At 36.3% G+C, this 26,881-nt stretch overlaps 1 protein-coding gene and 1 pseudogene across 2 annotated transcripts in view; both read right to left on the bottom strand.

The window, feature by feature from the left end:
- CNPY1 (canopy FGF signaling regulator 1) overlaps positions 1-26,881 on the bottom strand; it is a 199,254-nt gene that overhangs the window by 31,460 nt on the left and 140,913 nt on the right. The window lies entirely within an intron of this gene.
- Positions 5,669-25,527, bottom strand: LOC141493541 (L-lactate dehydrogenase A chain pseudogene; annotated as a pseudogene).

Raw genomic sequence — 26,881 nt, 5'->3', positions numbered from 1 at the left:
CTTTCCCTGTCCCACAACCCTAGTCCTGCCCTAGCCCAACTTGTTCAAAGCCCAGATATGTAACTTTTGATAAGTTTTCAATATAATAATAATAATAACTAATCATGTTTACATTTATATAGCCCCTGTTATATACTACATATATTATCTCATTTAATCCTCAAAACAACCTATAATGAGATAGGTGCTATTATTCCCTGCCTAGAATACAAGTATTTTTTAAAACCTAACTGCTGATATCAGGGTTTGTGAGAATTAAGTCAGATAATATATTTTTATTTTTAAAATGCTTTGAAAAGTATTAAATACAATGCAAATTAAAAGTGATAGGTTGTATGACCATTCAACTTAGAAGATGGAGTGAAAAGTGGAAATCCAGACATCTCAGTCCTAGATCTTCTACTAATTAGCTTTTGAACTCAGGCAAATCAGTTCACCTTTTGCCTCTTAATTTCCTCATCTATAAAATAAAAATGGTTGAACTAGATTGTCTCTAAAGGACTCCTGCAGCTCTGAAATTCTGATTCTCTTATCACATTCAACCTTCTTGTTTTAAACATGAAGAAAATAAGGCCCAAGGGGTGCAGTGACTGCGCTTTAACCACTGAGTTGGTTGAAAAGTCTGGGTTTGAATTTGGATCTCCTGATTCTCTCTCATATTCTCATTTCATTTTATAACCCTCATTAGTAAAATGAAAGAGTAGACTTGTGATTTCTTCCAATTCCATAATTTTATAATTTTTTAGTTATGATTTTGTCTCCAAAACAACACCAAGAAGTCTCGAATAGTGTCGGGGGTCGGCCCTGACCGCCTGGGTGGATAGGACCTCCCCGGGAGTGAGGTCAGACCAACCCAGAGAAGACACGGCTCCTTAAGGGGAGCAGTGGCTTCGCCTGGTTGGCCTGTGTCCATTGCTCCAATCGGGTGGTAGGTTCTGCCCTCGGGGCGGATTGGGGTGGCAGCCGGCAAATAACTCCCTATATTAACCAGCGCCCTGAGCTATTCGGGGGATCCCTCTGCACCTAATAAAACATATGCCTCCTGAAGAAGTGTCTGCCTGAGTCCCTCCTCGCTGATCCCCGGGGGAGGGAAAAACCAGGGACGCCTGAAGCAGTGCCCACTGAGGAGCTCACTCGGGAGTCCGGGGAAGAAGACCCCGGACAGAATAGGTCTTTTTTGCCTTAGCATTTTCATTTTTTACATCATTTATAAATCAATATTCAGGAAGCAAAAATCAATTATTAAAGTCTGTTTCCTTCTCTTTAAGGATTCAATCTGTTAAAAAAAAATGATTCAGGGCTTCTTTTTCAGACATGGCAAAAACATGCCCCTTGGCACCTGTAAATGTGAAGAGGCAGCTTTTGGATGTTCTTTCTCTCCCTTGAGTGTTAGGCCTGTGTTGAATTAGTCGTGTTTGTTTATCAAAAGATTTTGTCCCTTCTCCTTGGGTTAAATTACTCTTAAATAACTTTTTTTTTTCCCTTTAGGAGGTATGTTTAGTTACTGAATGTTTGTTTAGAGAGGGGTTGCTTTCCCTCCAGCAGTTTTAGTATCTAGAATAGCTTAAGGCATCCATTTCAATTGAAAGTAAAATCTTCACAAGGTAACATCTTAAAGCATACAAGGCTACAAGATTGTGCATATGGATATGGTACATTGGCCACAAGACATCATGTGCAGACCATCACTGCTGAACCTGGGCCCAGGAAAAATAAGTGAAAATGAAGAACACCAGTTCAATCTGATTATTATACAATGCTGATATTCATAGAGTTTACAGATCTACATTAATACTAACAATGATGATAATTAACACATAGGGTTTACTCACTTTACAATTGTTATCTCACTTGCTCATTACTGCAACTCTGAGATATAGCTTTCATTATCTCCATTTTACAGATGAATAACCTGAGGCAAACAGACAGCTGGTAAATGTCTGAATTGGAATTAAACTTAGGTCAACTAGTAAGGGCCTAAGGTTGTATTTGAATTCAGGTCTTCTTAATTCCAGACTCAGACCTCTATCCACACATCACCAAGCTGACAACAGGGAGAGTTTCAGCATTATAACTTCTTTCACAAAGCACTTTATTCCCTATTGGCCCAAGAAGTCTAATTCCTAGGGTTCTGGCTCCTTCTTCTGGCCATGGCCTCCTTCCATCCTTTTATTTCACATGGATTCATATAACTTTCCTCTATTCAGCTCCTCCATTAGGAGATGGGACCCATTTTGAATCCCCAGGACTCAGTGAACTGACTTTTAAAGGTTATATGGGTAGCTGAGAAATATAGTTACTTAGAGGCATGACTTAAACATTCTTCATGCTATCACAGTTGCTTCCTTTGTGAATTCACTCAAGGGACTTAGTAATTTCTCATAAGGGGATACCTTGTCTGGTCACATTTTTATAGTTAATTTTAACACTTTGGTCCCTTTTCTGTGATTAGATCTAAAAAAAGAGTAAAGGGACAACTCTTTTTAAAATAAAATGGAAGAAATGATGTTTAAAATATCTGTCTTATCAAATATATTGCGAGGTTCAAATTTTGGATCTCAAAACTAATAAATTTCAGTTATTACTATTATTGCCATCATCACTATTGACTTAGAGTTCACCTTTGAAAAGTCTTCTTTCCCTCTATTGTTCTTCCATTCCCCCTTCCCCCCCCCACTCCCCAATCCTATGGATAAATAAGGGCTTGCTATATCATGGAGTTAATGCAGTTCTCTTCAATAAATATAGGATCAGGATAAATAGAAGACCCAGTGGAGAGCCACCAGCCCTGGAATCAGGAAGACTGAGCTCAAATGTGGTCTTAGACACTTATTAGCTGTTAACCCTGGGCAAGTCATTTAACCTTGACTGCCTCTAAAATACATAAATAAGTATAAATAAAAGCAAATAAAGGAAAGTTAAAATAAATAAATGAATGAAGAGATAAATAAATATAGGAACATAGCTCTACAGCTAGATGGAAACTTTTAGCCCCATTCTCTATGGCTGAGGAACATCAGAAATGTTATGTGAACATCTGATTCCCTGGCTTTCCAAAGATACAAATGATTTGTATAGAGTAGGGTGATCTCGGGGTGGCTAGGTGGCGTAGTGGATAAAGCACCGGTCCCAGAGTCAGGAGTACCTGGGTTCAAATCGGTCTCAGACACTTAATAATTCCTAGCTTTGTGGCCTTGGGCAAGTCACTTAACCCCCATTTGCCTTGCAAAAAAAAACCTAAAAAAAAGAGTAGGGTGATCTCAAGGGTTCTTTCCCACTAATATTGTTGACAGGGCACATTATAGGCAAAAACTAAGTAGATCAAATTGTCTTTTCATTCCCTACTTCCCCTTTCAGCACATGCCCTTTTTTTCTATTACCAATAGATACCACTTTCACCTCTAGATACTTATTACTCTGATATTGATCCCAGATACCAGGGTCAGATAACCTACTTTTAGTGTTTCATTGAGGATCATGCTCCCTATGGGGAAAAGGAAAAAGCCCTTAGTCTACTACTACCTAGGACTTAACCACTTAATATTTATGTGACCATGGGAAGATCATTTAATGCCTCTGGCATCTCATTTTTCTTATCTGAAAAGAAGATTGGTTTAGCTCATGTCTGAGGTCTCTTCCAGATCTAAATACTTGCTCCTGTGATATTAGACCTAGCATGACATATGGGAAAGGGAGATGACTTTAGAGCTGCAACCTGACTTGGATTCAGATTCTGCCTCTGACACATAGGTATTACTGGTCATGATAGGCAAATCACTTTCTGGGCAATGTACAAAAATTCTGGTCCCATTTCTATTAGTGATCAAATCTTTCATCACTGCAGGTGATTGTCACAAGGTAACAAGCTGTGAGTAGAACCCTTAACGTTCTCTTAGTAGAGGTTTAACTGAAAACTTTTTCTTTCAAATGTTAAAAATCTTCTAAAACATTACTCTATTTTCTTATATGGCATATATGGTCTAATGAAATTGACAATTAGAATTTATAAAGTATTTTCTTTGTGTCTGACCCTTTGCTATGTACTAGATATTCAAAGAGAGTAAAATACTAGTCCCTGTGCTTAAGGATCTCATAGTCTTGTGGTAGAGACAGCATAAAAACAACTATATACAAAGTATATACAGACAAATTAATAAAAGAAAGGGGTGAGCATTAACAAAATTCTGAGTGCAATTTTCTATGATGACTGAGAGATTTGTGAAACTCCACCATTTTGCATATCTATGTCCATCCTCTGGAAGTATGAGTGGAGATTAATGGATATAGGCAATTAGACTGATTGTGACCCCAGGATATACATTGGAAACTGTGCCTTTTTTTGGACAAATCCCTGATATCAGCTTGTTTTGTTGCGATTTGCCTTCTTTCAATAGGTGAAATGCAGAAACAATTGTCATTATTTGAGGTTATTACATGAGTTCCAATTATTTGAGGCTTGACTGAGCATACTTATTGGCTATCTTATCAAGAGTAGCAATCCTTGAGTCACTTGGGTGGACAGAAAGTTTCTTAATATGGTAGATCTTTCAAAGATATAGGGAAAGACCATTGATCTTGGAAGCAGATCATAAATCATAAATCAAGAGTTGTAAATGATTTAGAGGTCTTCTGGTCTAAATGCCTTATTTTACAATGAAGAAATTGAAACCCAGAGGAATTAAGTGATTTGTTCAATGTCACACACATAGTCAAATCAAGATTTGACTTAGAGAAGTCGAAATTAAACCCTCTGGGACTTGGTTTCCTTATCTGTAAGATAGGAATATTAATCTTGAACTCTTTTCTCTTGGGGCTGTTTTAAGAAAAAGCTTTATAAACATAAATAAGTTTATAAGTCTATAAATGCATTATATATTTTAAGTCTATATGAATGTGAACTAGGATTTTTAATTCTTTTAAGTAACACCTTCAGTACATCATTAACTTGTAAAGAATTCTTTGAAGATTTATTTAGGAAGCATTAATATTGTGAACCTTTTTATCTTGGTAATGGGAGATGAATCTAGAAGATGAAAAATTGGCAGTTTGGGGGAAAACTATTCTTTTTTTAGTCAGTTATTTATTGTTTATTCAGGATTTTGGCTAATATGACACTGGAGGAATTGATTGCATTGTTGTATATCTTTTTATATAATATTATTATTATTTATATATTATATATCATATAATATATATTATATATATATGTATATATATATTTAATTTATATATAAATATGTTATTATATATAAATAGACAAAATCAAGTCCTATGGAAAGGTAATACATGGGGCCATGCTATTGAGTTCTAATTAATCACAAAGGTGATTAATGCATAAAAAGTATTATGACTGTAGATGTTTTGTCTTCAGGAATGTTGTCTTCTGTTACCTATACAAACTCTGCTTGACAACAACTATTTCATGATGATACAAGTCCGATCCAGCACCACTATGCAACCAACAGGGCTTTACAAAATAGTAGTCACATTGTATTATTTCCTTTTCTAACTTTAGGAAGAGACTGGAGTGTGTTCATAGATTTTACATTTCTGGTATTCAATCACTAAATCAGAGGAAGGATTTGACCTACTTGAAAAGCACGTCATATATAATCCCTTAACCACTGTCATGTCTCTAGACAGAAAAGTGGAAGCACATTAAAAAGCTTTAAAATCGCAGCTCCTTCTGGATTCCCCAAAGAATATCTGTACTCTTCTTTAAAGAGGTCTCCTTCTTTGGATTCAGGTTTACTTTCACCACATCTGAAAGGCCATTCTGCCCCAAGTCACACGGGAGATTGAGGAAGACATCCTCATTAAATGTCATATAGGTCCATCATGGTGGAAATTGGATTCCTAAGATTCTTCATACTGCTTTCTGCCAGATCTACCACAGACAGGCCATTGACTCAAGAAACATAGCCCTTCAGTTTAATCACCTCACAAGCACTATCAACCACTTGTTTATGAACTTCTTTCCAGTTCTATGAATCATCATCAGTTCACAAATCAGGATAATGATTCTTTAGAAATATTCTGGCAACATTCATACCACTTCACAGCTCCATGGTTCCCTAAGGGCCCATCTATGACAACTTAAAGGATGAACACCAAGTTTGTCCTTTATTAGGTAGCAGAAATGGTCAGAATCCAGATTGCAACCATTTCCAATAACACAGTTTATAGGAGAGTCATTTAGTTTTCAGGCTAAATATGTCAAGGCTAAATATTCACTGGACTGGAAACAATAATCAGCTTTCAATTAGGGTTGTATAAAACAATATTGATAATGATAAATATAATGATATTCACATCACATTAGACCAAATTAAGATGACTTTCTTTCTCCTGTTGATTTGCCCTAGCTATAAAAGTAATCAGCTTTGAGGTTGCAGTCACATAGTAGTCTTTGACAGAAAAATCTTTGGTGTTTTGAGGAACAGGCTATGATGGAGATTCATCATCTCTCCCTTTAGTTTGTCTTCTGTGACTTCAACGAGGATAAGTTCATCAGCCACATCCTTCATTAAGCTACTGATGTCACATGCCATGCCAACTGCACCAACCCCCCCAAACAGTAATCTTATTATGAAGGACATAGTTTTCCCTTTAGGACATTCAAAAACAGCTGATCCTTGACAGTAGTTCCCAATTTGGTGAATTGGAGTTCTGAATGAAATTGCTGATCAGGCTGTGAGAAGTTGAATTAGCTGTGAAGTTGCTGGCTAACCTTGTTAGTGTAAGGCTGTTGCTGACTATTCTGGAACTTCATGATTGTCTCTGAAAGTTAACATATTTTCCTTTGAAAAGAAAAATCCAGGTTACCTTCTTTTGGGGGACAATTAAGTGGACATAACCTCCTGAGATAGCTCATCCATCTTTATCAGTCTATGTCACAGACTGTAGTTTGCTGAAGTTAAGAATAGACTGAGGAGAATTTTGTGGAGCTGAATGTGAGGTCTATTACTGAAACTTTTTCCATAATGATATTTTCTTTTGATTTATTATTTATATGACAGTCTCCTCTCAAAGGATGACTAGCCAAGAAGGAATAAAAACAGTCAATTTGATGACAGAACCCCCTAGAAGATGCTTTCAAATGCTTACCACTGGTATGAATGAAGCATTGTGAGTCAATGTCTTTTTGACTGTGAGACTCAGGGTTCCAAAGGTTTTGGACACACATGCACAAATAATAGCTTATTAATATACATGAATTAGGGCAATAAGGCCAAACTAGTTGCTTATTGTTATAGTTCTATAATTTAATACTACGTATCTTAGAAGTGTTGGGTCAGGTAGTAATTAAGAGTTTGATGGATTTTTTTTTACATGTGTATCTGATTATGTTGGCCATTACTGAAAATAAAACATTCATCTAGAGAAACTTATCAATCATACTGGAAAGCTTCAGTTATTAATGGCTTGCATACTACAGAACATATGTGATAACAGTACTATAAGGTCATCACAGGAAGCTTGCACCAGAGCTTCCCTGGAAACTTCTGCAGAATCTGGGGATGTGTGTGGCTCAATACTGAGATGGCAAATCAATCCTATTATTGGCTACTGAGCATGAAGAGTCACTGAGTGGACCTTGAAAAAAGAGTGATATTGGGCTCTCTCTCTTTCTATCTCTGTCTCAGACTCTCTAGATGGAATCATGTAGCTCTAATGTTTCTCAGGAGGGATGAGGGAAAGGGACAGGTATCCATCTCTACCACAGCAGCAAGAAGGTAAATTTGAGCCTAAGCTTCTGGCATCATCTTCTGCTTGTATTGCTATTTGATTATAGCTGACTGAGAGGAAATACTAGTAGCAATAATAATAATAATAATAATAATAATAATAATAATAATAATAATGTTTGTCCTTCATTATTGAAGAAAATTTGGAAGAAAGACATGACATCAGAGTAGTGATGCCATGACAAATATGTGATTTGGATTTGAGTGAGAGGGAAGCTATCTCAAGATAAAGGCAGTTTTATGGGCTTAATAGGTTGGGGGATTCTAGATCTTCAGTTGATGTTAGTTGTGCTAGGGACACACTCTCCTATCTTTTTTTTACATCCACTTACTCAAGGCAGCCAACAGTAGGAGGAAGATAATTCTAACCTCACTCCTGTTACAAACTGGAAAGAATTGTTTGAACAGTGTAGTATTGAGGTGACATGTTAAAGGCCTCACTTAGTAGCACTACATACTGCTTGCTGTTTTCAAGCCCAATCTCCCAGGAGATTTTAACAATTGTTATAAAATTACTGTTTCTTATTTAAATTTTTCTTGTTAATGCAAGTTTGTGAGAACTTGTGTATGTTGAACATTCTTTCTATGTAGAGGATTGTCCCATACATGATTTATATGTACATTAAGTATTTTCCTATTCTGACTTTTGGAGATCCTAGACATAAGCCAAACCTAAAGCAGATTTTTTTCTCCTTAAGCTTCAGGATAAAGTATAAAAAGTCAAAGAATACATAAGAAAGAACCTGAGCCTTCTTTTAGGTGGTCTGTTTCCTCCAGGATTAAACTTGTGACCTATGGGGCAATAAGTTCAGAGCTGAGAAAAACCTTTAATGGAGAAGAGAAGATATAAATCCTCTGGGTCCAGGAGCAATTTTAATTTTTAGGCCAGGGATAACTTGTTTATACAGTTGAAATGCTTGTAAAAATGTATAGATAAACCTAATTTTTCCTATCAATTTAAAATTTAAAAACATAAGGAATTTATCATTTTAAAAAATCCAGTGTAGAACCCTTTTGTCAGAATAGTCAGCTCCTAATCTATCTGTTTTGTAAATTTAATTTCTCATAAATCATGTCTTTGGAATCTGAGTTTACTTGCCTGTAAATTTCAGTTGTTCTTATACATATTTTACTACCCGAGCATTTTGAGTAGTCTCATAAGAATAACATACCCATGTTCTGTGACATTGGATATTCTTTATAAAATACCTTATAGGAGCTCTATCTGAAGTTTCTTGAATGCTTCTGGGTACTATTTAGGTGATCTACTTTAAAGCAAAACCAAGAGAACATTTTACACATAAACCCAACATTGTGAGTTGACCAACTATGAGGGCTCCAACTCCTCTTGGCAGTTCAGAGAGCTAGGGACCTGTTATGAACAGTGTAATTCACATCTAGATGAAGGAAAAAACCAAACCAAATCAAACAAAACTACAGGATCTGAATGAACCCTATGTTTATTTCTTTTAATGTCTCTTTATATTTTTCCTTCTTATCCCATGATTTTCTTTCTTTTACCTTAATCTTAATTCTTTATACAGAAAATGACTAACATGTAAATATGTTAAACACAGATATACACGAACAATGTTCACTAGACTTCATAAACTTAGCAATCCTACTGATAACATCTTCTCTGTTCCCCACACTCTGCATTTTCTCTGACTGCAATTCAGTGGAATGATTTCTCTCCCATTTTTTATCTCTGACCTTCCCTTGACTTCTTTCACCTCTCAGCTATAATCCCTCAAAATCCCACCATCGACAAGAAACCTTTCCTGATCCTCTATAATGCTATTGACTTCCTTCTGTTGATCAGCTCCTGTTAATACTGTATTATATCTTTGTCCAGCATAATGTTTGTCTGTTTTCTTCCTCATTAGACTTTAAGCTCCTTGAGGGCAGGAACAATATGTTGCCCTTCTTTGTATCCTTTACCGTGCCTGGTCCAGAGTGGGTATCTAATAAATCCTAGTTGATTTTGCCTTATCCATAACTCATTCTCTAAGGCCAGAACTAGTAATCCTTCCACCACAACATGCTAATCAGTATGGTATCTATTCAACAAATACTTTTGAACCCCTCTAAATACAAGCCATCATGTTAGATGAGGGGTAAGGGACAAAGAAGCCTTCAAGCATTATCCTTAACCTCAAGGAGCTGATAATTAATTGGAGTCACCATAGGCCCAACCAAATCAATATTAGAATATCATGTGTTAATTTTTTACAGGAAATTTAATTAAAAGATTAATTAATTAAGCTTTTTTAAGCACTCACTAACAGCTACTATGCTAAAAGTTAGGGATACTAAAAGAAACAAAGAGAGGCTATCAGGAGGTTAGATTCTAAGGAAGAAAGTAATAATGTTTGTCCTTTCTTTTCTTTTTTTTTTTAGGTTTTTTTTTTTTGCAAGGCAAACGGGGTTAAGTGGCTTGCCCAAGGCCACACAGCTAGGTAATTAAGTGTCTGAGACTGGATTTGAACCCAGGTACTCCTGACTCCAGGGCCGGTGCTTTATCCACTACGCCACCTAGCCACCCTATCCTTTATTTTCAAAGAAGATCATGACATCAGGGAGGTGATGCCATGATAAGAACCTGACCTGGATATGAGTGAGGGGTTGTTGAGCTAAGTCACCAGCCACACTTTCTCCCACAGAACTATCCAATTTCAGTGGCCAGATATGAATCAGGATGACTGGAGAAGGCTCTGGATGCAAGGCAATCAGGGTTAAGTGACTTGCCCAAGGTCAAATAACTAGCAAGTGTCAGAGGCTGGATTCAAACTTCCATCCTCCTGATTCCAAGGCCAGTGCTCTATCCACTGTACCATCTATCTGCCCTAAGGAAGAAGATGACATGTAAGCAAATAGTTACATACAAGATGCAGAGTAGATGGAAAACCTCTAGCAACTGGGATGTGGGGCAACCCAGGGCAACCTTCCTACAGAAAAGCACATTTGAACCAAATCTTAAAGAAAGTGGGGATTTTAAGAGGGGGAAATGGGAAAGGAAGGCATGCCAGGCTTGGCAGAGAGTCACTGCAAAGATACAGAGATGAGAGATGGACTGCTGTATGTGAAGAACAGTAACAATCTTTTTTGTTTTATTTTGTTTTGGTTTTTTTGCAAGGCAATGGGGTTAAGTGGCTTGCCCAAGGCCACACAGCTAGGTAATTTTTAAGTGTCTGAGACCAGATTCAAACTCAGGTACTCCTGACTCCAGGGCTGGGGCTCTATCCACTGCACCACCTAGCTGCCCCCAAAGAACAGTAACAATCTAATATTGTTGTATCATACTGTTATATGAAGAGTAAAGTATAAGAAAATGGAATTAGGAGGGTGGAGCCCAGATAAGTAAACTAGTAATTACTGATAGAAGATGACGAATATATATACTCAGGCTCTAGAGATTTGATATCACCCAGAGGTCCACATAAAATGATAGCCGCTATATCCCTTGGTAAGTCGTTCCTTTAGAGTTAAAAAGGTGAAGTAAACTCAACCTTTATCTACCCCAACTCCCTGAAATGTCTACCCCTACAGTGCCATGGCAGTCTGAGACCTGACCTACTGGGTAGATGGTCTGATTAGCAAAACTGGGGACCCCCTAAAAATAACAGGAAAGTTTCCATAATTCTACATTTTCATAAAAATAGGAGTCTCCAGACTATAATGTAAAGGCTGAGACATTTCCAATGTAGTTGGAAAGGCCACTTTCCTTCTGATGTTTTTAGAAAGTTCAAGAAAAGGGGCAGAGAAAGGCCCAAAGAGCCTAATTATTTTTATCTGACTTAAGCAATGGGCAGGAGAATATGTCCTTTTTAACATAAGTTCTAAAATCAGTTCAACCTCTCATCTACAGCAACATTTCATTGAAGCAAAAATTCATACAACTTTTAGGTTTCTTGGGAGACCCAACTTCTAAATCCCCTAATAATACATCCCAAAACAGCTGGGGTTTACTTGTCTTCTCCTGAAGTCTCAAGCCCTTTCACTTTCAGGGAACTTTTCTTCCCCCTTCATACATTAACATCTGTCAAAGAGGAAAAAAAGAGGAAAAAGAAGAAGAAAAAGATTATTCAGCTAAGAGGAAAACTCTGGGTGACTGCAGTGACCATAGCAGAGGTAAATAAGACAGGGAATTACTTTTCAATTTATTCCAGCCAGAGAGAAATGGAGTTTAAAAAATTCAAGTTAAAAAATGGCAGGGGAGAGAAGTATGCTTAGAGGAATGAAATATATTTTTCTTCTTGCCCCGGATAGAATAAGATCACTTTCCATTCAGAGTTCAACTTTTTAAGATCTGAAGCTTGAATAAAATCCTGAAGTGGGTCCTTACATGCGAAAGTGAAATACTTTCAGATGCTTCAGTTTGTCTTAGCTTAACCACCATTCCTTTTACCAGTGTTGGGTCACCAGAGACAAACAGATAGTAATGGAAAGCAGAGAGGACAAAAAAGAAGTTAATTATTTCCTCCCTTTCCCCAACTAGATATTCTTAATCAGCAATTATCAATAGAAAACTGCTTGTTTGGTCTGCCATTGCAACTCAAGAAGAAAAAGGTGAAGGAGTTTTTGGAAAATGAGGCCCCAGTGGTCCCATTTGCAATATAGTGAACTTGCCTGCTCTAAGCCTCCGTTTTCTCATCTGTCAAATGAATTTTGATGATCTTCACAATTCATTCTAGTGCTAACATCCTGTGATGCTATAAGATATTATAAACAATCTTATCTTAGGAAGCTCGTGAACTTGTTAGACTCTTCAGAAGGATTTGTATGATTCTCAAAAGTACTGCCTCAACTCCAAATTTGGAGGCAATTTCTCCTGTCTGTCTTTTAAATAAATAGTTAACTTTTTTTTAGGTTTTTTTCCTAAGACAATGGGGTTAAGTGGCTTGCCCAAGGCCACACAGCTAGGTAATTATTAAGTGTCTGAGGCCGGATTTGAACTCAAGTACTCCTGACTCCAGGGCCGGTGCTCTATCCCCTGTGCCACCTAGCCACCCCAAAATAGTTAACTTTTAAAAGAGTCAAAGTTGAAAAAAAAGTTCATGATTTTGATTAAATACAGATCAAAGTATGCTATTTTCCTTTCCTTTTTTTTAAGTCTTCTTTACAAAATGTTTCACATAATTGCACATGTGTAACCTGTATCTCATTGCTTACTGTCTCAGAGATTGGGAAGAGAGATAAGGAGGGGTAGAATTTGGAACTCAAAACTTTAAATAAAAATGTTTAAAAAAAATCAAAGTTCAATTCATGCAGATAAAATTCTTCTCCCATCTCTATAGCTGGCTACTTGTGTGTTTGGAGGACAAATCTCTCAAGTTACCTTTCCTTTTTTCTCATTTTGTTTGTTTTGCAAAACAATGGGGTTAAGTGACTTACCCAAGGTCACACAACTAAGTAATAATTAAATCAGGTCACATTTGAACTCAGGTGCTCCTGTCTCCAGGGCCAATGCCCTATCCACTTCACCACCTAGCTGCCCCAAGTTATCTTTCCTTGCCTCTAAAATGAATTACAGTAACTCATAAGAAATGTGTGTTATGCAGACTTAGAGATATCTCCATTTCAAATGTTTATGTAAATTATTTGTGTCCGACCTATAATTGAGTCTTCGGAGCTTGAATTGGTTTAATCAACAAAAGTCAGACACACTATACCTTGACCCTGATATAGTGATGTCATTTTTGGTCCTCTTTGTGCACACAGAATGACAACCAAAATGAAGAGGAAAGATGGCTTTCAACATCCCCTCCAGCTCAAGATATACAATTTTGTGTTCCCTTGTTTTCTACATCTGAGCAGCTGTAACGAAACTATTAAACTTCATCCTAGGGTTGTTTTTAAAATAACAAATAAATGTTGCCTGCATTGACAGCTAGGTGAGGTAGATAAAATTCTAGCCCTAGAGCAAGGAAAATCTACTAACTAGCTGGTGTGACCCTGGGCAAGTTATTCAACCTGCCTCAGTTTTCTCACCTGTTAAACAAAGTTAATAATAGTAACTACCTTTCAAGGATTGTTGTAAAAATCAAATAGGATAATTATTGTAAAGTGACAGGCACAAATCAAGCCCTATATAAATGTTAGCTATTACTAAAGCTCTTAGTACAGTATAGTAGATTCCCTATAAATATTTGTTTTTCTTTCCTTTCCTCTTCCAACACTGCCCGACAGAGTCATAGCTCAGCAGTTGTTTACCTAGTCATTTTTTCTTTGTTACAAGGGAGGGTTCAATTTTGGTGTTGGGAGGCTACAATCCCGAAAATCCACTATCCGCATCCAGATGTTCAGGTATCCAGAAATGACTGTAATATAAAAATAAAAGACAGCACTTAAACCTTTTCTTTTAAATTAATTTATAAGGTCTGGCTTATGCCACAGTTCTATTTATGATACTATGAAGGTATTATATTTTAGTGATAGATAATCCTTAATTACTTTCTTCTATAGGTTAAGTGAAATTGAAATGCATTTGATGAGAATTCAGATGAATCAGACCATCTCATCTGAAAGACCTCCATTCAACAGAGAAGTTTTTTCTTGTTTTGTTTTTACCAAGTTAAGAAATTCTTAAACTGTCAGATTTGCCCAACACATTAATGGCAACCATTTTGTTATGGTTTGCTCTCAGATTTCAATATCTTGTCTCTGAAAGTCTCTAAGCTTCTCTAAATCATTTCTCTCTCTCTTCCCTCCCTCACCAGTCTCAGATCTGGACATTTCTGTTGTCAGTTGGAGGTGTGCTGAATGTGACACCTCCTGAATTCAGAGATGCGATAATTCCTTATTTGTATCTCTGTTTCCTATGAACTGCTCTGCTGTCCCTCTGGGAGCTCTTGCTGCCATCAGCCTCACACAATCAAAGCAGGCAGACTACAAATAGGAAATCCCAGGAAAAGTGTCACACTGAATGGGTGACATTCTGAAGGGCAAGCAGTAGAACGCAGTTTCTGGTAAAAACCTTGACAAGTCGAACTCACTACCTACCAGTGAACAGGGGGAAGGACTGTTTGGCTTTGCTCATCACCCTGGAGGTGAAGGCAAATTTCATTGACAACCATCTCTCTAGACTGTCTAAAAAAATGAGTATTCATCCCAGAGTTTGTGAGTGACAGAGTTGATTTCATTACTTTTCTATGTCCTAAAATATTTCAACTTATTCTATATCTAATATTCAAAGTGCAATTGGAATTCAAATTCCTAAATAGAAGACATCAGAAAAAGAAGAGATCTTAAGTTCAGGGGCCTGTTCATAATGGCAGTTTCCTTAGGAATTTTTCTTTTTTGGTCAGCCTTAGAACCAGGAAGAACTGGGTTCAAGTCCCACTTCTGATATATAATGGCTATTTGATCTCAGGGAAATTGCTTAACCTGTGGGGTGGCTAGGTGATTTAGTGAATAGAGTGCTAGGTCTGGAGTCAGGAAGACCTGAGTTTAAATCCAGTCTTAGTCACTTTGTACTCACTCACCTTCAAGAGACACATCTTCAGTGAATAGAATTCTCTATGACATTGGTCAGCATTCATTTCCCTATTTTAATCCCCATTTAATATTAATCATCATAGAGTTGAGGGACATCATAGAGAAATGGTTAAAGAGTTGCTCTTGGAGAAAGTTTCAGTTCAAGTTCCACCTCTGACACATGGTAATTGTGTGGCTCTGGGCAAGTCACTCAATGTCAAAGATTGCAAGTTGCAGAGAAAGTGCTGACCTGCATTGGTAGGTAGGATGTTCCTTATTCAGGAGTTCCTCACATTAATAAAATCACAGATCTAGAGGGTTATAGAACAAAATGATCTCTTTAAATGATTCTTCTATCTTTGTAATCTTTAATACATAGAAGCAAGGTGCTTTATTCACAGATAGATGATCACAGTATCTTCCACCAGACAATTCTCTCAGTCACACTTAGAAACAGATCAAATAGTGTATAAATATATATACTGCTGACTTCTGAATCACAGAGTATCAGAACTGGAAGAGGGTTTAGAGATAATCTAATATAGCCTTATTTTACAGATTGGGAAACTGGGGAGGGGGGATTCATATAGGTAAAGTGATTTACTCAAAAAAAAAACACAAAGTCAGAAAGTGTAGTTAGAAATCAAATGCAAGTGTTCAGATTTTTGAACTCAATACTTTTTTAAAAAAAATTCTACTTTTCAAATGGTCAATCAGCATGAATTAAGTACCTGTCATATTCCAAACACTGTGCTAAGGATTAGGGATATAAAGATGAAAGTCCCTCAACAAGTTGAAATTCTTTTAGGGGAAACTATACATTTAAGTATATAACTTTGTTCATAGTTTTCAAGCAGTCCAGTGATTGATTCTTCAATGATCTCTCCTTATCTATTTTCCAGGTCACTTATTTTTCCTCTAAAATAATCGACATCTTCTTTTTTTCAGTTTTTTGACTTTGTTTTATTGTTTCTTGATGTCTCATAGAATCATTAGCTTCTTGACCAATTCTAATTTTTAAGCATTTTTTTTCCTTCAGTGAGATTGAACATTTGGTTTTTAAAGTATTCTTTTTTCAGTATTTTTGTACCTTTTTTTTTTTTACCAAGTTGTTAATCTCTTTTCACAATTTTCTTACAAAGCTCTCATTTCTCTTCCTAATCTTCCTCTTTATTCTTTATGATTAAAAAGTTTTTTGCTTTTTTATTTCATTATTTATCTTTTCTAGGAATTCTTGATGAGTTTGTGCTCAATCTGTATTGTTTTTATGAAACTTTACTTGTGTATGTTTTCATGCTGTTGGCTTTTTCCAAGTGTGTTTTGAGTTTCTCTGTCATTGTAGTACCTTTTTGTAGTTGGTTCTTTTTTCATTGTTCACTTATTTTTCCAGACTATTTCTTCTCTTTGACTTTAGAGTTGAGTGCTGCTCATTTCTGGAGAAAATACCTAACCTGAGATTTGGTCTTTTATGTTCTGCTTTTTTGCAACTCAGTTTGGGAGCCTGTCAGTGCTCCATATATGATGTGATCTGGGGACATGTCTATTTATTGATCCCCTGGACTGTTCTCCACCCCTTAAACAGGTAGGGAACCCCTATTCCCTTGAGACCTGGACTATTCTTCTCTGCCCTGGAACTGTGACCTGGAACTAGATAATGAGCAACACAGCTTCCAGATAGCATCTATTTCTGTTCCCACTTCTCTCACATGGTTCTCTTGATTTCACTTTCTCCACAGGTGTTCAGTCCTCTCAGTGATCTTGGGCTGCTCCCTGATACTGCTGTGATAGTCATGGTGCCATTTCTGTTGCTTTGCTCTTAGTCAGCTCCCATTCCAGTGTCCATAAATCTCTCTATCTTCTTAAGTTGCCCTGGAATGGAAAATTGCCTCACTGTGATTTTTTCTTGGTTTTCTCACTCAGAATTTGGTTTAGTGTGTTTTTTAGGTTATTATAGAAGAGTTTTAAGGAAAGTCATGACAAAATTCCTATGTTCTCACTCTACCATTCTGACCCTGCCTAAAGCATATAACTTTGACCCATAATTATAGCTCCCATTTAGACTGTACTCAAAAAATTTACCAAACATTTTTCTTAGAGACAATCTAGTGGGATAGGTAATACAAGTATGATTATCTGCCTTTCTTAGATGAAGAATAGAGGCATGTAAAGTTAAAATGACTTGACCATAGTCACTAAAAGTTTAAAAAAACCCATCAGGACTAGGACTTGAATCCAGTTCTTTCATTGCCAGACCCATTATACCACTATCTCTCAGTATTCAGGGACAGCTTTAGTTCATCCTTGAAGCATGGAAATTATATAAACATTAAATATTTATTAATCATCTCTTTCTTCTTTTTTCAGCTTCAATTCTATAGTGTTGAGTTAGAAAAAGGCAGTGAGTCAAATAGAATAGTCATATAGAAGCACACACACACACACATATATTATATATATATATATATATATGTATATATTTACACATGCAGAATACATATACAGGTATCCCAAAAGTCTTAATGAACTTTCATGCTTTAATATTTTTAGAATCATAAATACTACAAATTTTAAAAATAACACTTGAAAGGTAAATTATTTATCTTTTAAAGATACTCATATATTTTTAGTCAAAATCTGACATGACTATCATCTTGTGCTAAACAACACTCTAGTCAATTTTCAAAATTAGTTTTGGATTAACTCAGTGTTTGAAAGAATTGCATTTGTAGTGCTAGTAATTTTCCTTAAAGTGAGATTTTGGTGTAAATATGACAGTTTTGAGAAGATCCTATGATAAAAAAAGACTAGTAGCTATAAATCAGGTGACTGAGGTCACAAAGCAAGAGAATCTTATCTGTTGATATATCAGATGGAGAAAATGTCACCCAGAAACTTCACACAAACAATGCATAATACCAGGGCACCCTATCTTGTTAAAATTAAAAAATTATTTTTCAAACTTCATAAAATAAATGTAAAAGAAATAACTTTCGAATGATGTTCTAAATTTGTAGAATTTATACTTTAAAAATTATTAAAGTTAAAAAACTATACTAAGACTTTTGGGATATCCTGTGTATTTTTCTTTGTACATATATATACATAGATACTCTTTGTGGGGAAACAGTTGCTTTATTGTAATGAGTTTCAATCCTAGAATGATTTCAATTATTTAAAAGGTATATGCTTTGTTTGCTTTGAGAGACAATTTGTGTTATATTCAAAAGATCCTTCCAGCAAAATTTATTTTAATTTCCTTCCATTTCAAGTATGTGATTTCTGTAGTATAAGAAACTCCTAAGAGAGAAAATTTCCATTTACCAGTAAAACTCATCACCTATTCTGCCATTTAGAATGTTAGAGGGTTGTTTGGGACACTAAGAAGACAAGTAATTGCATAGGGTCACAAGTTAATAAATATTAACAACAATTTGCATTACTATAGCATATATTATGGTTCAAGCACTATGCTAAGTGGTTTCCAAATATTTCATATCTCATATGATTATTTGATATGTGTCAGAGAAGTGTGACTTGGGGCAGCTAGGTGGCACAGTGAATAGAGCACCAGCCCTGGAGTCAGGAGGAACTGAGTTCAAATACAGCCTCAGACACTTAATAATTACCTAGCTGTATGGTCTTGGACAAGCCACTTAACCCCATTGCCTTGCAAAAAAAAAAAAAAAAAAAAAACAGAGAAGTGGAACTTGAATTCAAAAGTTGACTCAACTCACTCTATTATTTAGAAGCAGTAGCTTCTCATATTCATTCATCAGTCAATTAAATAAAAAATATCCAATGGCATTTTTAGGGATGGAAATAGTTCCAATATTAAACAAAAGAAAGAAAGGGTATAGTCAGTTCCCAAAGGTTGAGAATCAGTGCAGTGATAATGAAGAGAAGAATAGAACATTTACCAGTATGATATATTGATGCCCCCTAGTCTCAGCCCAAATACTGGACACAATTGCCTCTGACTGGTTTGAAATTTATGGAGTGGCAAAAGGGACTGGATAAATCTGGTTCAAAAATTGCACTCTGCCTCCTATGGCATATGTAATGAAAATCAGGAGACCTTTGTTCCAATAAGTAATACCTTTGGGATTACAGAGATTTTATTATTTGATAGACAAAAATTTAGTTTATAATTACCTGCTCTAGGTGGCAAAGTCATTCATTCAGGCCTCCCTTTAAAAGGACACCCTTCTCAGAGCTTTGATTTCCTCATCATTGTTTCAACATCTCCTAAGATTTTAAATGATTCTCTTCCCTTTTAATTTTGCTCACTTCTACTCCTTGCCACATCACTGGTTAGCATCCATTTTTAATTTCCAGAAATGGGGATGGCGGTTTGCTCCCCAACTCCAAGTTTTTAAATTCTTGATTAGGGTTTCTGGAGTATGAATTTAAGGACAGCCCAGAGGAAAAGGTCCCTCTGCTGGTCCCAGCAAAGCAGAGCACTAGATGTTACCAGTCACAATCCAAGTCATGAGATTTGACTCACACAAGAGAAGGAATTGTTTGGGGAGTTATTACATTGAGGTGGCAGATTAAGGTGGCAAACTCAAATGTTAAAGAAGACTATACTTGTTTTCCAGTTCCCCCCATTGGCTCTGGATGTCCCTGATCCCTCATTGTGAATTCCCCTAAGTCCTTTGTAATACGGAAGCACACACAGGACCTTTTTCTTCCCATTACGTGTAATTTGAATCTTCAGGGCACAAAGCTTCTAAATTCATCTGACTTCCAGATGAGAAAATTAAGGCCTAGAGAGAAGTAATGTACCCCTCCCTCCCGCCTTCCTCATAGAGAAAGCAGTGGGATAATTAAGATAATTCTTTATCTAGATTCAGATTCAGCACACTAGGTTTTGAAACTTGACTCCACCACTAATTGACAACCTAGATAGATCTGAGTCCATTTTCTGGAATATTCAGCACTCTTCAGATATTTGACAAAAGGTGAAATTTGTAATTTATCTCCACAATAACACCTCCTATTTAGATCATGCTTTTCTCAGAGCTGCTCTGAGAGTGTGGGAGTGAATGTTAAGGTTCCCATACTAAAGATGAAGACATAAAGAAAGAGACTTGTCTAAGAGCTTAGAACTGAAACCAAAAGTCTTCTGCTTCCATATCCAAAGCTCTTCCATTACATCATACTGAAGAAAGTCACAGAATTCAAAGGAATGGCATGTAAAATCAAGTGGATCATAACACTTGTGATACAATTTCCAGTCCATGGTTCCCTGACTTCAACAGTTGGTAGTTTCGTCAGCATCTTTCAAGAGGTTTGGTTCTTGACATTTTTAGAAAGAGAGAATATGTACAAATATACATCTAATAATATAAAATAATGTTATATATAATATGTTATGTGGAATATGTTATACATTATAGAACATACCATAGGCATATATGTTACATGCAAAATAATGTGTTATGCCTATAATCTGATAAAATATATAATATATTCTGTATTATATATCTATATACTATAATATTATTTGAATCTATATATTTCTTCTTACAATCATTGGTCCCAGATGATGGTCTCTTTTGTAGTTAGATCATGCTGAGCCAATATGAGGTGACTAACTACATTTTTTCATAAACCATTATTAATCCAATTTGTTAACAACAAAAAAAAGAAAATTCAGCACTAAAATGGGAACTACATTTTGCTGAACAGACATCTCTTTGTAACAACACAGAGGAGATGTCAGTTGGGAACATTCTTATCTAATACAATCAGCAGGCATAGACTCAGTCCTGTCACCAGCAACCCAGATGCTACTTGACGACATCCCTCTGAACCCTCCACTTCAATGAATATGCTTCCACAGAACCTATATAGTCTTGGTTTTACTGAAAAGAAAAATCTTTGAAAGTCAAGAACAACAAACATTCTGCACATCACAAAATAACAACATCAAGAAAAATGTTGCCATAAGTGAATATAATTTTTGTTAAAAAAAAACACCATTCATAAAGTGGCACAACACCAAAACCAAACAAACAAACAAACAAAAATCCAGGCTAAAGGGAATATTAATGATAATAGAAGGAGGTAGTGAAAAATCTATCCTAGGAATTCACCATAAACAGGAATCGTTTACACAAAATAAATGCTCCTTTTATTACTCATGATGCAAATTTCTAATCATTTACATTGTTTCTATTAGAATACGATATAAAAATCGATGATGCTGAAGAATTTCAAGCAATCTTAAAAATAACAGCAATTAAAAACTTCAATTTTTTGAATCAAGGGTGGGATCTGACAGTCAAAAATGAATATAATTGAGGCCTGCATTGATACAGCATAGTGTCTAAAATGAGGAAGGTGATAGTTATTATACTCTACCCTGATTGGCAGAATATAAAAAACAAATAAATAAATACAAATGAATGAAAGGTTGAATAAATAAATGTAACTCATTATGCCAAGAACTTTGTATGAATATATGTATATAAATACATATAGATATATTTGCTAAGAAGTTTTAGGAAGGACATTAATAAGCTGGAGAGTATGGACCCAGAGAAACATGAATAGGACAATGAGACAATTTCAAATGAGCATTGATTGAAGAAACAAGTTATGTTTGGTCTGAAAGAGAGAAGACTTAAGGGGAACTGATAATTGCCTTCAAGTATTTGAAGGTTCTCAGACTGATGAGGAGCTTCTTTTGTTAGGTCTCAGAAGTAGAACTAAAAACAACAGGTAGAAGGTTGTAGGAATTAGATTTGGACTTGATTTAAGAGAGAATTTCCTAACAGAACTTCCCCTGAGGTGGAATGGGATGCCACAGAGGCTTGTAGGTATTCCTAAAAAGAGATTGATTAATTTTTAACCTAGCTCTCCTACACACACACACACACACACACACACACACACACACACACACACACACACCTTTCCAGTCTTTTTATACCTTAAATCACCACCATTATCCTCCCCCAACCAAGAGCTCTGCAGTGCAAGACACTGACCTTCTTGCCATACCTTAAAAAAGACACATCTCCAGGCGATTTCTCTGGCTGTCTGCCATGCCTAGAGTGTTTTCCCTTTTCATCTCTGGCTTCCCTGATTTCCTTCAAGTTCCTGGAAAGTATCACTTTCAATATTGGGGCATTCCCTGTTCTGATTATTTCTAACTTTTCCTATATGTAGATTTTTTTCTACATAGTTACTTACATGTTGTTTCCCTCACTAGGATGTAAGTGCCTTGAGGGCAGAAATTCTTTTTTACTTTTTCTTTGAATTCCCAGCACCTAACATAGCACCTGGCAGAGAGTAGGTGGTTAATAAAAGCTTACTGACTAACTCAATTGGAAGGGTAATTGAGATTATATTTCTATTAGTATGGGTTAAATGAAATGGCCTCTTAGGTTATTTTTAATTATGAAACTGTAAGTCATAAAGCACCATATAAATAGGAGTTTTTATAATTATTCCGGGATCTCTTAGGATCTCTGTATAACTATGTATTATTTGTATATGAAACGAAAGTTGGTCCATAAAGGTGATCAACCAATCAATATGCACTTATTAATTAATTAATTATGTAATCACTAAGTGCTGAGGATACAAAGAAAAGAATTTTAAAAGAATTCCTGCCCTCGAAGAGCTTGCATTTCAATGGAGGAGACCACACACACACACACACACACACACACAAACACGATACAGTGTAAATGGAAGGTAACCTTGAAGGGGAAAGCACTGGGAGCAGGGAAGAGCAGGAAAAATCTTTTATAGAAGGTGATGTTTGAGTGGAGTCTTGAATGAAATTAAAGATTCACAAAGGCCTCTGTAAGGCAAGATGGTCCTTCCAGGCATAGAGGTTGGAAATAGAGCATCATGTCTAAGAAAAAGAAAATAGGCCAGTCTGACTGGCCTGCAATACATGAAAGGCAGTCATGTATAAGACTAAAGAGAAAGGAAAGACCAGGTTCTGAGCTGCTTGAAATGTTAAACTAAAATGTTTTTATTTGATCCCAGAAGTAATAACTGACCACTAAAGTTATTTAATAGGAGGCTGACATTGTTCTACCTACACTTAGGGGAATCAATTTGGTATCTGTGGGGGGTTCTTAGGGATGAGATATTTTAAATGATGAGAAATTAAAGAAGTTAATGATTTAACAGAGCAACAGCAGTAAATATTTGGAACTATGACAGCATAGAAGTGTTTCGTGTTATTTATGTTTCCCCCTCTGTGTAAAATCAACTGGTCCATTGGGACTTGAATATATATTCTTAATTTCAACATTATACTCTTCTAACCAATTCACTTATCTCCCCAGACAAAAGTACATATGCTTTCAAATGCAAGTTGTTAGGTGGTACAGAAGACAGTTGGACCTGGAGTCAAGGAGACCTGAATTCTAATTTCACTTCCGACACTTAGTTGTAGTAAACCTATAGTGAACCTGGGGCAAGTCACTTGACATTCTGTTTGCTTCTGTTTCCTCATCTGCAAAATGAGGGATGAAAGCAGCATCCACCTCTCAGGGTTGTGAGGATCAAATGAGACAATATTTGGAAAGTACTATGCAAACCTTAAAGCACTATATAAATGCTAAACTATAAACTATAAAGAGTTACTTTGTTACTATAAAAGTACACAGAGTGAACAGTCAGCCAATAAGGATTTATTGAGCATTTATTATGTATGTTATTGGCACTGTGTTAAGTACTGAGGAAACAAAAAGGTTAAAAAAAACCCACAGTTCTATAGCTCCAAATAACTCTACTGAGAACCAAGATGATGAATCTCCTTGCCCAAGGTCACATAGGTAATAAGCAGCACAGGTAGGAAAATATACTCAATATTTGAACACATAGTTTGTATATGATTGTAGGCATAGAGTGTATACAAAATTTTGTATTATAGTATATCAACTTTATATACATTGTATAAACTAGATAGTAATATACAAAGTGTATATATAGAGTATATTAACTTTGTATACATAGTATGTAAACAGTTTCTATATATAGTATATTAACTTTATATACCTAGTATAATATACATTGTCTATAGAATTGCATAATTATATATATTATATACAAACTTTATTTAAATTTGTATACAGATTATAAAAAAGATAGTTAAGTGACCTCATAATGTAAAGAGCAATGAGGCTATAGGTCAGAAAGACTCATCTTCATGAGCTCAAATCCAGCCTCAGACACTGTATGATCCTCAGCAAGTCACTTAACTCTGTTTGCCTCAGTTTTCTCAATTGTAAAATGAACTGGAAATGAAATGACAAACTGCTCTATTTTCTTTGCAAGGAAAATCCCAAATGAGGTAACAAAGGGTGGGACAGAATTGAAACAATAGCAACAACACAAATATACACAAGATAGTGTTATGGACTGGGAAAAATGTTGAATTTGAAATTCAGGAGGACATGGGTTCAAATCCTCTGGCTGATACCCCTATGACTATAGGCAGTTAAAGTAATTTCTCTGATCCTTAGTGTGTACACCTTTAAAGTAGAGATAATCTGGGGACAGCTGGGGGGGGTGCAGTGGATAGAGCACTGACCCTGGAGTCAGGAGGACCTGAGTTCAAATCCGAACTCAGACACTTCATAATTCCCTAGCTGTGTGACCTTGGGCAGGTCACTCAACCCCACTGCCTTGCAAAAACCAAAAAGAAAAAAAAGAGACAATCTAGTCATATAGCTTCTATCTCAAAAGAACTGTTGAGACCTAAATAAAATAATGTATAAAAAAGGGTTATATAAATGTTTTACTATAAAAAGTAAAATGACTTCATTTTAGTCAAGGCTTCTATGTCCCCCTTTGGAACCTAGCTCAATTTTCCCACTAAGGAGATAGGTGACTATTCACAGGATGAAGTGACAGCTCTGTCCTCCCTCTTGATTCCCCACTCCAATGAAAACAGATTTCCCTCAGGTTTGTGACTTAGGTTTTTTTTTCCCTTCCTTCCCTCTAAGAACAAAGTAACCAAATAAAATTGTGAAAGGGTGCTCTATTTCACCTTTGGCTGATCATGTGGGAACAAGAACATCATCACCTGGGAAATGGTCCACACCCATTTGTAGCTGCTTGTCAGAATTCTTTTTCTCAGGATACAAAGATCACTGCCACATTCTTTTGTTCTTCCAATGAATATCAAGGCAAGCAAACATTCCACTTACCATGCAGGCTGCGAAAGGCATGCTTGTGTATTAGGACCACTAGCTGTAGCTGCTTGGCTCACCTCCAGGAGGGCCTGGAAGAATGTAAGTTCCAGCCCACAGTCCTGACTCCTGCTGAGCATGCCCCCTGAATCTCCAGTTGGAGATGCAGAATTTGGGTCAAGTGGCTCAGCTCAGGTCCCAAATCACAGCAAGAGAGCTTCAGTTTAGACAGAAGACAACTTTCTCTCTCAGAGAGGGAAGATTCTAGAGTAGTTTCTCAAAGGTTGTGGACAATGTGGATGATAAGTTAGATATGATTATTTGGAGATAACTGAGAGCAGACTTACCTGGAGGCAGGGAAAATGACAGCTGAGGACTTCCTGTCCTCAGGTTCTATGACACAAATATTTTTGAAGTTATAGAAACAAGTGTATACTAGTTTATAGAGAAAAAAACCAATAACTGACATTGTTATACAGTACTTCAAAATTTGTCTTACCTAACAAACGGAGGTCTCAAAAATCTCAAGGTAAAGCTAACTAAGACTTGAATAGCTTAACACTGCATTAAGATCATTGGAATATTTTTGTTCTCTTTTACAAATACAAAATAATAACTTCTGCCAATGAATCTCTTACACATTTATCTTATGTATGCCATAGCATAAACATGTTGGTATTCTAGGGCAGCTAGATGGCACAATGTATAGAGTACTGGGTCTGAGGTCAGGAAGGCTCATCTGTATGATCTCGGGCAAGTCATTTAACCCTGTTTGTCTCAGTTTCTTCATCCGGAAAATGAGTTGGAGAAGGAAATGTCAAGCTACTCCCATATCGTTGTCAAGAAAACTCTAAAAAGCAGTCATGAAGAGTTGGACTTGACTGAAACAAATGAACACAGATGCCATTATTCTTATTTCATAGACAAGGAAATGAAGACTCAGAAAATTTAAATAATTTGCTGATGATCACATAACTATTATATGTTAGATGTAAAATTTGAACTTAGAGCTTTCTAATCCTAAACATAACACTTTATCCACTATGTCACATAATCTCAGATAAATCAGTTTGGTTTAGGGGTTCAGGTTGGGGAGAAAAACCTGAGCATATGCACCTTGGTTATAGCCATCCTTTGCCAACAGTTCCTAAAGGCAAACCATAGACTTATTGATTTAGATCTGTAAGAGACCTTTTAAATCATCCTTGTCCAACCTTCTTCCTCCTCCTGATCAGGGGATTAAATGCCTTGCCTGAGAAGAGATTGTAAATGACAGTGAGGATCTGAGCCTAGGTTTTTGTTTATTTTTGTTCAATCCTGTCTGACTCTTTGTGACCCCATTTGAGGTTTACTTGGCAAAGATACTGGAATGTTTGCCATTTCCTTATCTAGTTCATTTTCCAGATGAGAAAACTGAGACAAACAGGTGACTTGCTCAGGCTGACACAGCTAGTAAGTGTCTGAGGCTGGATTTGAACTCAGGCAGATGATTCT

Source organism: Macrotis lagotis, chromosome 7 (genome assembly GCF_037893015.1).
Source record: "Macrotis lagotis isolate mMagLag1 chromosome 7, bilby.v1.9.chrom.fasta, whole genome shotgun sequence".
Taxonomy (NCBI): Eukaryota; Metazoa; Chordata; class Mammalia; order Peramelemorphia; family Peramelidae; genus Macrotis; species Macrotis lagotis.
Note: the sequence above shows the minus strand (reverse complement) of the source record. Positions and strands in the feature narration are given on the sequence as shown.